Raw genomic sequence first — 13,463 nt, 5'->3', positions numbered from 1 at the left:
TCGAGAAAAAGAAGGAGGTGAGCCCCAAAGATTATCTCTAGTACAAGCCTAGTCACTTCACAGTAAGCTGAACCATCCCTGAAGTGCTTATCTTACTCCATGTGGGAGGCTGAACAACTAGGTTACTGCTGGGCTGAACTCACCTCCCGGGGCCAAGCTGCACATCAGAGCCCCTGCAGTCATGTGAAGGTCTCAGCACCTCACCCATAGAGAGACAAGGGGACTGGGAGGACAGAGATAGACTTAGTTCTTGGTGAAGGACTCATCTCACCTAACTTGGGATGCTTAAATTGCCGTAAGCTCTCTGCATAGCCAATGGAGAAAGACTGGTATTTTTAGAAAATGATCCATTTACCTGTTAGATATCTACACTAGGATGAGAGGAAATGTCCCCCTTCCTCTCCAGTGGCTAAGAAGGAGGTACAGAACTGCTCCTGCTGTCGTTAATATCTGCACTGGAAACCATTGGGTGAATCCTGCTTCAGGCATCACACAAGGATGGTCTGGGGGTTACAATGCTGTAATTCTTATAAGTGATGTCCAGTTACTGTGCTGTGATAGCAGAGAGACACCTGGCTCCAAGGCTGTGCCCAGATGCCCTTTGAGAAACTTACCTAAAGCAGTGTGTCAGTAGGTGGTCCACATCTCCAGCTTTTGTCAGTAATTATCACAAAGTGTTAATTCTAACTACAGCATGCTCTCAGGCCTAGGCAGAAAGGAAGGAAGGAGCTCTCCTGAAGAATAAGATTTTCCCTTAAATCTGTCACCTGCTGTTGCTTTGCATCCCATTTTAGCAATTGTTATGCTTGTGTCAGTAAACATTTTTTCTTCACCAGCATTATTACCAAAAGTATGTATCTAATCCTACTTTTTGATATATGAAATGCTTAGACTGCTCAATGAAAACAGGAAAAAGAAGAGGCTTTATGAATAGTGTTCACTACACTATTAAAGAGTATCAGAAATTAGCTCAGGCTTGCCTCCAGTGCCTCAGCCTTTGAACTACACCGAGTCCTGCCTCCTCGAACAATTTGGACTACAATCCTGGTTTATTCTGAAAAAAATATTTAGGCCTTTGAACTATCTTTTTTATTGCAAAGACCTAACTCCCCTTCCTCCTCACTTTCCTTATTTCTCTGTCAGGCAGGAGCCTGCTTGTTCCTTCCCTATCAAGTATTATTACAAATTTTTTTTGTTTTTTTTTTCCTCTCAGAGAAACCACTGAAATGTGGCAGCTCCCCTTTCACTCTCATCTTGTCTGAATTGCTTTCCCCTCCAAACTTCCTTTATTCTACATCATCTTGTGTCCTAGATTCTATGGGTTGTTGGCAGTTGCCTTCATTTATATCTTTTAATCTTCCCCTGTCACTCTTTTAAGCTGCTATTTCAGGCTTATCTCAGTCACCTGTCATTCACTCCAATCCCCTGACTTCAATTCACTTCTTTCTTTTTTAGTGAGGCAACTCAGACAGTATGTAAGTTCTCTATTTAACTAAAAAAAAAGAAAAGGAAAAGAAAGAAATACACAAAGGACTAAGCTCTGCTCTGCTATGTCTATACATACTAAATTACTTAAATGGAGAAAACTTGTTTTAAATGCAAGAGGAATTGATATCCCAATCTCATGTGTGCCTGCTGGAGCACTTTGAAAATGGTAAAGGCAGATGAGATCAAAAGGCTGAGTGGAGAACACATAACTGTGTACCCATGCTCTTTTTTTTAAAAATCTCAGCAGATGGTGATGTTTTGCAATGCAAACACTGAAAGAAAAGGAAAAAAAGCTTTCCTCAGCAACAGTTTTAAAATCGCACAAAACTTCATAATCTTTCCCTATTCCAAAACCAGGTTTGGAAGAAAATTATTTTTAAATGGATTAATATAAATATAAAATAAAAATGACCACAGAAAAATTTTGAAGCACCCCAGATGTCTGCTCAACACTTTCTTTCCCACAGTTTAATGTAGACTAGTACATCATGCATCATGGCAAGTGCTGTTAAAGTCTTACATATCAATGAACCCACAAGCCTCGGCACCTAGTTCATTAAGTCTGCTGTGAATTGATTTAAATGCCATACTAATAACCATAAGTAAGTTAATAAATGGAATGGCTATATGCTTGAACAAAATATGTCAAAAGCAGTAAATAGTCTATCAAGCTAGGTTTTGCAGTACAAAAGCAGAAAAATATTCTTCTGGCAGCCTTATTTGCATTCAGAGAAGCACGAGTCTAAGTGCTGTGGTTCACCATTAAAAAAATCATGAGATTAACTCAGCTTAGTGAAAATAAATCATTTCATAAAATACCATTCAGTCTCTTCTCGCTTGTCACCTCAAGGCCATGGCACTGATGTTTGCAGTGGTTACGATGGCAATCGAGACATACAGACATTTAGCAAATGAGTTTTCTCTACTCTGACAGCAGCTTTTCTAAGCACTTCTGAGTTCTGTAGAAGGAAAAGGTGCACACCGATAATTTTACTTTCCCAACCTCTCCTGCTTTTGGACTACATACAGAAATTGCATCCTGCAGAGCAAAAGGAAAACACCTCCAATATGTTATATCAAGAAATGAAACAAAGCAATAGACAAGCCAACACAGCAGAATACCACATTTTTAACACTAGGCTGTTGTCAGACAGTCTGTGAAGACACTTTCTGACACACCTTCAGCTCCTTGCAGACAGTAGTTCTGAGCTCCCCTCCTACAGGCTATTTTTGTAGTTTTACTTGTTACAGGCTGGTCAGTGGCATGATTTGCAACCCAGAAATTACAGTGTATCCATTACACCAGCAGTTTAAAGCATCCTGTATACAAGTTTCAGTCACAGCCAAGGTCACATCAGAAACCCAAAGCATCCAAATCATTTACAAGATAAAAGCATTACAAAACCTAACATAAGCAGGAGCTTTATTACATACCAAACTGAAGACATTCTTGAATCATCCTCAGGATTAGTGCAATAGCGGTCAATTTATTTTGTTGAATCCACAACAATCAAAAGGAGATACAGAAGTCTAAATATGGATTACGTTTGTCTTGCAGCTGGTACTCAGAAAAATTGCCAGTATACAGCTTATGTCCTAAAACCCACTAATATAAGCCGCCAGCATATACTCCACAGGATCTTGTGTATCAGGATAGCTGTTTTCTGTGTTTGCATGCCACCCATTTCCTCCACAATCTGCAGCCAGCAGAAATGAACCCATGGCATTTACTCGGAACCAACCCTCAGCAGATATAAATTCCTGCAGGTCTGTATAGGACTGTAGGATCAAAGTCTAGATTTATGTAGAAAAATTCAGAGCATAAGGGGTTACTTGTTAGGCTTTTTATGTCATACCAAAAGGCATGGATGTAAGATGAGTATTGCAGTGAGCAGCAGTTTGAAATACTCTTCAGCATACTGACTGTGAAAAGTTTCCAAAGGAAGGACAGACACCCATAGTCCAGATTTAAGCCCACTGCTTTTCTTAGTTTCCTTTTGCAGACCTTCTGGAAATCATGCATGAAGGTCTGCCCTCGCTCTAAGGCACAAACTAAACCCCACTGTTGTAAATCAAGCAAAAAGACTGGGGAAAATAAACACAACATTACTAAGGCTGGACAAAACCAGGCAGAGATAAACTGATTCAAAATCAGCCTGGAAAAGCAGGACAGAGAAAAAGATTCTGCTTTACTCTGAGCCTTCTTGAAAACAGCTCTGCAGAAGGAAGCAGAGACGTGCCATTATTCCCCCGCAGCAGTCGGAAAGCTCACACATGGACAGCCATTTCCTAAACAAGAAGTCATTAAAAATCAGGTTTGTTGAAAAAGGGACACAGCTGCGTTAAGGAAGAGATTTAAAGGAACCTCTTCAACTCAGATTTGCTCCCTCAGAATATAGATTTTGTAAAAACAGGCTTTTACAGATCTGTACTGTTGGCTTTGCTTTAAGATATCTATGGGAATAGACTGGTTTTAAACAAAAAGCATATTTCCCAGCACTGCTGACAGTGTAAGCTTCCTCAGACACAGGTCCTGAAAACAAGACTGACACTAAACAAAAATGCAGCTAACCTCGGTGTCTAAAATGAGCAAAATGAAGGAAAGGAAGAAAACAAACTGTCCACGGCCTGGATAGTGAAGAGCTGTTCAGTCTCACTGAGGTTAAAATGTTGATCTCAGTCTTACTGAAATCAGTGAAAAAAGACTTGCAGTGACTTTTAAGGAGTTGTGCATTAAGCCTTCCATTATTATAGCATATAATAATGTGTGTTTAGCAATTATTAGCAACTTATTCATTAACTATCCAGTTCTCTAGGATATATCCATGTAAAAAAACCAACCAACCAACCAAACAAACAAAAAAAACCCCAAACCCAAATGTTAACATCCAATATCCTTCTAAAAGCTTCATAGTAACTGCTGGGTTTGCCAGAGAAGTTTTTTCTGGTTTTTCTTGTTGATAATCCAACACAGAATTTAAATATAAACCATACTTAATACCATATTGAATTGCTTCTTCCAAACGTGATGATTTAAGAAGCTAGGCTATTCCTGAATAACATTGCAAGGTTACTAATGAATCATCTGGATTTTGGTTAACTGGATTTGGAAATTTGGAAATTTCTCCAGTCCCATCCCAAAGAGATTAGCTAATGCCTAGTTCAAAACATGGGCAAAGTAATATACACAGTAACCTCTGGTCTGCTATTCCAGTACATTTACTGTATTTCAAACCTTAGCATCTAAGACAATTACAGGAAAAATAAGGAAAGAGATAGGGAAAGAGATAAACAAGATGTCCAGGAGCTTACAGCCAAAGCAGCAATTAAGATTATGGTGCTTAACGTTGTGATGAGTTAAAAGTTATTTTTACTTTTTACAAATTTTACACTTTACAAGTGCTCCAACCTACTGCTGTAAATGCCCTTCATCCATTATCAGGTTTCCAGACATGAAAGCAGTAACTTGCAGGGTTGCCCCTTCACTTTGCTGCTGGGCTTTGCTACGACTGTGATTGTTTGAGGCCTTTTTCAATGGAAACAGCAACAGAAACATTGCTTCTTAAGTTCTCATCTCTTTCAAGCATGTATTGAAAGAATCTCCAAGAAGCAAAGGCATTTCTCCATATTCATTGTGAGAGAGAGTCAGAATATTTTATGAAAAGAATTCTGTGTTGTGGATTACCTGAAAATGCTAGGACTCATTTTCATTTCAGTCTGTTATTTCCATGCATGCATAATTGTATACATACATGTATATATATATATGTAAATGCAATTTTAAAAGCTTTTTAAACATAATCTATTCTATTTGTACTTTTTTTTTTTACTTTTGTTTACTTCAGAGGGAAAAGGGAGCAATGTACAGCAGTACTAAAACCAATCAGAAATGGTTCCTGACTTTGTCATCTAACTTTAAAGACCTGGCTGCAGATACTTGATTCCTCATGCAATCAGTGAAGGAAGAAAAGCATCTGGAAGGCATCTAAATAGGGAGGCAAAAGTATATGTAATCTCACTGGTCCAAATTACTCTCTGGAGTTAACTCTCCCCATGGCTCTATAGGGAACTTCAGCTCCTCACCTAAACTGTACCTAAAATGTTGGGGATACCATCACAAGATCCCAAACTTCAGTTCCCAGCTTTCTTTCCTGCTTATGGAGAAAATCAGACAAGCCAGTTAAATGACTTCATGTATTTCTTTTCAGAAAAAAAATCATTTATCCTCGTGAATAGCCAACTGTGTGTTAATGTGTATAATCCCTATGTGTCATATTCAAAGACTGAGAAGACATATAATCCTTACTGTAAAGGTAACCTGGTAGACTTAAAACACTTTGAGGTCAATGGATCTGTACTGCTTTGGGGTATTTTTTTAAAATGGATTCATATTGCCAAGGACAGAGAGCATCATTGCAGTTATTTAGTCTACTTTCACATAGAAGAAGACAGGAGAAACAGCTATCGTTCAGTGACTCATACAGAAAAATTTATAATTTCTGACCAGACTAGAGGACTGGAAGCAGATCTGTTAGAGTCTGAGCCCATTTCTGTCTTGGTCTGTTATGGAAGTCTGTATGCATAGTATTTAAATACCAAATTAGGCAAATGCATATTTAGGGATTTTCTTAAAACCTGGTTCATTGATACATTTGAACTTTTAGCATCTACTCTAGACATACATTCATGAAGTTCATAAAATGTTTATTAACCAAACTAAGGAGAAGCAGAGTTCTTGCTCCATGCTGTAAAGTCTGAATTCCATATTAAATTCCATTTTAATATCAGATGGGTCATAAAACCCCATTAATTATTTTTACATACATAATATAAAAAGCACATCATTCTGCCCAGAAAAACTCTGTCAAAACCAGAAACATGCCTATGTCCCATGGCTGACTTACAATTGTGAGGCTGGGCCAGCTTTGAATTATTTTTAGCACATCAGGGGAGAAAAGTACGAGACCACATTCAGAGATTCACAGCCAGGCACAATGCCTGAGTTCAGTAAATACACAGATCGCCCCGTCTTAACAGCCAAAGTTGTCAAGTCTAGAAATGGTCTAAAAAAATCTTTCCTAGCGCAGGTAAGGTACCATCCACCAGACTTCAGAGATCTACCTGTGTGGTTGGGCTGAGCAAAAGGAGAGCAGAGCAGCACTTAACAAACCAGGTTCCTCTATCAGTGTGCTGTTTGGATACAGCAGTCATTCCCCTGTAGACAGACTTGCGTCCCACAGAGGTTTCAGACCTCACCTCCAGCAAATTCTGAAGTTACATGGACCACCTGCATGTAAAACATCTGTTGGTCATGTCGTCGTGTCATGTACCTCCTGTATTTTCTGCTTCATTCATGTGGTGGTACATACTGCTTTGCTCTCTCACCCAGCCCTAAGGAGTGGATCCCTCCAGCCTTTTTCCTGCAGAGGGAGCGGTTGTCCTGGGATTAGCCTGTGCTCCCCAGCATCTCTGTCTCTCCTACAGAGGCTGGGAGAGGAGAGGCTTCTTGCAACAGCTGCGCAAGGAAATAAAACAGCAGCAGGTCCCTTCTTGTCTTTGCTGTTATTTGATCACACCTGGTGTAATAGGGATAGAAGTCCCAGTCCCTCATGTGTCAGGATCACTGGTCTTCACTCCTACAAGGTGTTCCTAACCAGTTTTTCTAAAGGGAAGAGGTCTGTGTTCTCAGAAGTCACTAGTGATACTAATTAGGATCCTTGCAATTTCCCTAGCTTACTTAAAAGTGTTTTGCTCTGAAAGTAGTGTATTCCCATCCACAGACTGTAAAGCCTATTATTTATGGCATCTCAGCCACCGAGTACCAAAAAAAAGTGTGGCAGCATCCAGACTTTAGTCCTTTTCTAAAAGACTAACAATTTTAATAATGAACATCAACTTCCCCGTGTTAGCCAGACACATGCCAGTTATTCTTTCCCTCTGCCCCATGTAAGAGAGAAAAGTGTCAGAGCTAAAATGAAAAGGGTGGAATTCAATCGCTGGACATGTCACTTAAATGTCTCACCTGCTACACCTTCTGAAGATTGCCCGCTGACATTTGCTGATTGTATTTGGTCCCAGTTGCTGGGAGACTCCCTGTACTTCGATTCCATTGTGAGGCAGCTCTCTGCTTTGCTGGGGGTCCTGTTAAAAGCAGTTCATGCCAGAATTGCCCTATGAAGAATTAGAAAGCACAAAGCTTCCTAGGAAGTACATGATACCTAAAGGCCATGGCAGCAGGGTGCTGTCATGTTTTCTTTAAAAATAAATGGAGATGCCCGTTGACTTCGCTGGTGACAGGATTTCATAGCATGAACACAAAGTCCAGGTTTGAGTCCTGCTGAGGTTTCAATTTCATTCCTCATGAGTAAGAAAGATAGTATGAGGTTTTTAAATCCTAAAACCAGCTTTGAAACTTCACTGCTATCTCATGTACCTGCACAAAAACCTTGTATATTCTTGCGGCTTTTTTAATGATTGTCATTCGAAGCTCATTCCCCCTCATCCTCATTCTGACATAGTTTGCTGTAGCTTAACTTTTAAATCTTTGATGAAATGGCTTAAGGTGGCTATGTTAGATGGAGCATGTCCAGGTTAACAAAGAGGGAAGCAAATTCTATGGCTGTAAGAAACCAGGAGAGCGAAACCAATGAGCTAATGCCAGAAAAAGGGTAGATCCAGCGACAGTGGAGGCAGAAGACCCAGAGAAATGGCAATAAACTAGAGGTGAATCAACTGAGACCACAAAAATAGTACCTAAGTGCAAACTGGTTTATGTGCAGAACTGATTCATCTAAAATCTCTGAATTGGTTCCTGCCTGCATTGTCACAGCCTCTGAGTGCCCACATGGGAAGCTCATTAACTGCTCAGTGCAGCTCATATTATTTCATTTTCACGAACATATGACTGCTGCAACGGTATTGTTTAAAGTGTTGGGTTTGCAATATATGGCCCCAGACAGTTTGAGACCTGCTCATTGGAGAACATCTTTTGTAGTCATCCAACAGCTACCGTGACTATGGAGAAACTTCATCAAGCCCCGCGCTGGGACGCTGGGACTTGAATCCAGGAGGCTGCTGCAGATTCAGGAATCTCAATGTAGATACCTGAAGAAGTGTCCACATTTGGTGTTAGTGGAGATCTAATCAACAGAGCCAAGGGCACCAGAAAAGCAGTTCAGTGAGTAAATGTAAGGATGCGATTCAGTTGCCTCAGTCAGTCATCCCTCAGATCTGAGGTATGAGATGCTTCATATCCAGGCAGATGCTTCAGATATCCAGGATTGTTTCAAACAGCGCTAGATGCCTATATATTAACAACTGAGTTGAGCCCTAGCTATCTGGTATAGGATAAAACACAGAACCATCCCTTTCAATCAGTCTCACTGACTGTATTGATTAGCTCCCCTTGGACCGTAGTGGGAGCATACACACATCACAAACAGGTAAGCATGTAGACGTATACATAAATATGTGAATCTGGAGCTCAGTACAGTGCTTGCATGCATCAAATATCTCTGCCTGAAGATGAGAGCATCCCAAATTCTGAACTGACTCCTTTCAGTCCAAAGTGAACTAAATCCCTGCGTGTCCAAGATCCTTTCCCAAATGTGTTTCCATTGATTGCCAGCATTTATGACAGTCATCTACTTGTTAACTTAGTGAGGAAAAAAAAAAAAAGTATTAACAGGCAGGGCGTTAAAAAAAAAATAAATCATATGTATTTACCATTTTTTTCTCCTTTTGGACCCTGTTGAGTTACATTGGGTCATGTGCCTGCTTTGTTAACACACTTTATATATATATGCAATACATACACAGCTGCTTTCAATGAAAGTTGAAGTCACCACAAAATTTGGAACACTGTCTTGAACACCCATTAAAATAAGCGTTCACATCCATGATTAAACATCATTTCTACCCTCTGTGCCTGACATCAGCTGTGCTGTGACATTAGCCAGCTAGTTGCTGACACTTTCCACACACACCCTCGCAGACTATTTGAAAAGGATTTCATCTGCTTTTCACATTATTTCGTCTGGCTTCAAGACTGTTTAAGGTGAAGGATGTGGAAGCAATGTTCCCGGATTTAACCATGAACTTGGGTGAAAGGCAGTGAAAAAAAACTTGGAAAAAAACCCCTTAAGTGGGCAGCAAAGCATAAACAATGTGTCAAGACTTGTCAATACACTGCAAAGCCATTTCCATGCCTGTTCAAAACCAACTGGTTCCATGAGCAGCAGAAGGCTCCTGCCGCTGGCTGCCTATGGGTTTGTGGCCTCTGTCCCCAAAACCTCCCTGCTACCACACCTCCACCTCCCCACAGCCCCTGCGATACCTCCATGAAGAGCCTGGGATGGCTGAGAGCCACCCAGCTGGCACACGCCAGCCAAGGCAAGTAGCAGCTGAGCCGGGATCCATCTCTGTTTATCAAAAGCTCTCAGCGCGGGCGCTGATTTGGGCCTTTTCCGTCTGCTCAGCATTTTCACAGAACCCCCAGGAATGTAGTTATTTTGAGATTTCTACATCTCTGCCAGGTTAAGTGGATGTTAGCCAACAAAAGCCTGACAGACAGAGACAATGCAATGACAGAAGTCTTTTACACATAGGAAAGCAGAAAAAAATAGGTTTCAAAGGTATTTCCTGAGTCAGTGGGGAACACCTCCTATTTCACTCACCCTGGAGGATGTATGAATTGAAAGTAGCACACTTCTTCCGGTGAAAAGATTTAGTTTGTACAAAATCTAAAGCAAAAATAATGTTTGATGGTGCACTGATGCCCCAGAGGAAGAGCCATGTTAAAAAAAATGGCCAGAGCATAAATGCTGAGTTTGCTGGATTTTGTCTGCTAGATACTGCAGAGAAAAGGTAAACCTTCATATTTCATCCAGGTGTTTCTGGATTTTTCCATGAAAAAGGTAAGGAGCATAGACCTGCCATACCTGCCCATGGATTCAAAAAGAGAGAGTCACAAAACTAGAAAGCAAATAGTAAAAGACATGGAGAAGAACCAGTGAGAAACCGATACTTTCCTGTTGAAGGCAGGCAGGTAAAGTCTAAAGTGGAGTCAGAGTCAGTTTGGAGAAGTCATCAGCATTAACATCCAGTATTTCTTTTACTGCCTTGCTATTTATTAGCAATGAAGCAGAGAAGCAGCAGTTTCCCTGAACACAACAGGAGTCAGACAGCAATAAGCAACAGCCTGGCTCATCAGAAAGCAATTCCTGATCATGGGAAAGTTTGTTTTCTCAGCAGTTGTTCCTTTCTAAGGGAGAATAGTGTCATGACCTCTAAAAAATTTGCAAGACCCAGCAACCACCATGAATATTCAGTGGCTCTGTGGTCATAGCACTTGTGTTGGATGAAGAAAACCCAGGGGTTGGAGCACTCTGTGGGTCCCCTCATACCACATCTCTGAGTCTACAAGCTCTTCTGGAATTTCTCTTTGCATTTCTGCACATTTATGTAGACGTAAAATGCTCCCGTCTAAAGTTTCACTGAAATCCCATTGGAAATTTGCTTTAAATAAGTTGTACTTTCTATCTAATTTTTTTTCCTCTGTTTCAGAGTTTTAAAATGTGGTGTTTCACTACTTACAGCTGCAGCCCTCTTTCTTCACTCAGAGGAACTCTAGGCTCTCCTGGGGACTGTGCCACTGGGTCCGGGTCTGACTTTGTGCTGTCTCTCCTGTTTTCAGACACACGCACACCTTTGCTCAATAACGCCAAAGAGGAATGTTGCATGTCACATGCCCTAACACCCAGACAGAAGAGGTGGCATCAGGGAAAGGCTGGACAAAGAGGTGGAAATTGAAGAAGGAGCAGGGTGAGGCAGATGCTTTTTACCATGTGAGTTACAGATCCCTAAGCAAATGCCATGAGCACTCTAAGATTTTACACAGAATTTCACACATTTTCGGCTCAAGCAGCAATTTTGACCCATATAAACCCACTTCTGGTTTGTTTTTTCCTTTCCCTTTCTTTTTGCCTGCGGAAGGAAAGGAGGGAAATTCTTCTCATAATTTTTGAATACTTTAAATGAAAGTTTCACCATCTCTTTATCTGCACTCTTTATATGAACGTCACGCAGTGATTTGCTTGTGTCAGGTTTAAAGTAAAGCTAAAACAAGACTTTTCCAAAACAAAATAAGAAACAAAGAATATTCGCAATTACAAAAATGTTCCCTTCTCTTTCCCTCAGACAATACATTATCTGTTGAGGTTATCCTGTGATGTATTTCCACATCTAAAAAACTTATTTGTTGGGATTGTCACTATTTTGTTACTTGTGAGATCTACAAAGGTCTTTCTGAAAATGAGCCTTAAATAAAACCTTTAAATAGAGAAAAAAACACAAACAAATTATCAAACTCTGGAGTTACACTGCACAACCACCTACAACTGTTTCAAGGAAGTCATCAGCCAAGATGTGGTGAGCTTTACTTACTAATGAGGCAACAGCTTTGCGAGCAGTGAACTTACTTCCAAGAGTAAGCAGTCAACTGTCTGGGAGCATGCCAGCCACCAGAGGATATGCTTCCTTCAAGTTATTGTTGTAACTCATCTTTACACGAACAGAAGCAGGCAGCATTAAGAGGCTATGGCAGCCAAATTAGATGGCTGTGTGCTTGCAGAGCTTTTCTTCTTCACAGTTAACCATGTATTTCAAGGGGACGTTGGCAGTACTGATTGTATCCAGGAATGTCTGGATTTGCACAGCAAAGAGGCATCTGGGCCTGTACCACAGGCAGATAAACACTGGAAAAACACAGTTGTGTTCAGTGAATAGATTAGTCAAGAAAAGACAGATGGCAATGAACGAACTAACAGTATTTTTTTATTTTTCAGTAATGAAGAAATTATACATTTCTCCATTCTGGTCCCCCTGAGAGGTTCCCCCCTGTACCCACAAAGACAGTGCAACTCCTGATTTCTAAGTCTCTACTAACATTTCATGCATGAATCTGTGCACAACAGCTGCAACCCGCTGATGTCTTACTGCTGGAGTGTCTTCAGCCACCGCCTTTCCAAATAGCTGGCAGAAGATTTCTGCCACCAGAGAGCCCGAGCTGGAGATTTAGGCTAGAGATTCTTTATAGTATTCTTTTACCACTCACTAAATATTTTACCGGAGTCAGGCATTTCTCCTCCAGAAAGACTGTCAAATGGGTTTAATATCTGCTACTCTATGGAGAACAGCACTGAGCCATTTGAGAAAGGTACTTTACATAGCTCATGGACATCGGCGAGCTATTCCCATTAGCAGGGGGAGTCCATACCTAAGCATGAGCATCATCTTTTCCTATGTACAGCTGCAGGAGAAAAGAAATCCTGGTAATACCTGAGGGTACTAATCCATAATCCATAAGTTATCTGCACAGCAGTTACACATTGTGAAGATGTCAGCTGTTCTTTCCACATGTGCAACCCCTCTGCAAGATTTATTGAGATGCTATTTGATAAATTTGGGCAACATAGATGTTTACTTTCCCTGAAAGTCAACAAACCAAATAAACAAAACCATCTAGTTGCCTGATAGAGTTATTCTTGTTACAGCTGTCTTCTCTACCTGGAGGGAGATTCCCAGCACCACGTGCTAGGCAGTGCTAAGAAAAAGACTAGCAGTGGAGAGCCTTTACAACACAATGCCTTTAAATAGTCAAGAATTGTCATCATTTTATTTGAAGAAAAAAAACCCAAAAACACACACACACAAAACAAAACCTAAAATGAAAGAACCTATCTCAGTCAACAGAAAAGCAAAGTTTAAAGGAAAGCCACAACTCTGCAATGGTAAGGGAACTCAAAGGAAGTCCAAAGAACAGGAGTCCCTGGGCCACAGTGAAAATCACTGCCCTGTTGTGATAAGAAATGAGCAAAAATTCTCTCCACTGGAGTACCACAGTCCACTGAGATATTCATAGAATACAAAAATACAGAGAGACTAACATCCTGATGGTTTTAGAGATAATGAAAAAC

The sequence above is a fragment of the Falco biarmicus genome, chromosome 2, assembly GCF_023638135.1.
Source record: "Falco biarmicus isolate bFalBia1 chromosome 2, bFalBia1.pri, whole genome shotgun sequence".
In the NCBI taxonomy this organism is placed as follows: domain Eukaryota; kingdom Metazoa; phylum Chordata; class Aves; order Falconiformes; family Falconidae; genus Falco; species Falco biarmicus.
The sequence above is the reverse complement of the archived record's forward strand: the minus strand, read 5'-3'. Positions refer to the sequence as shown.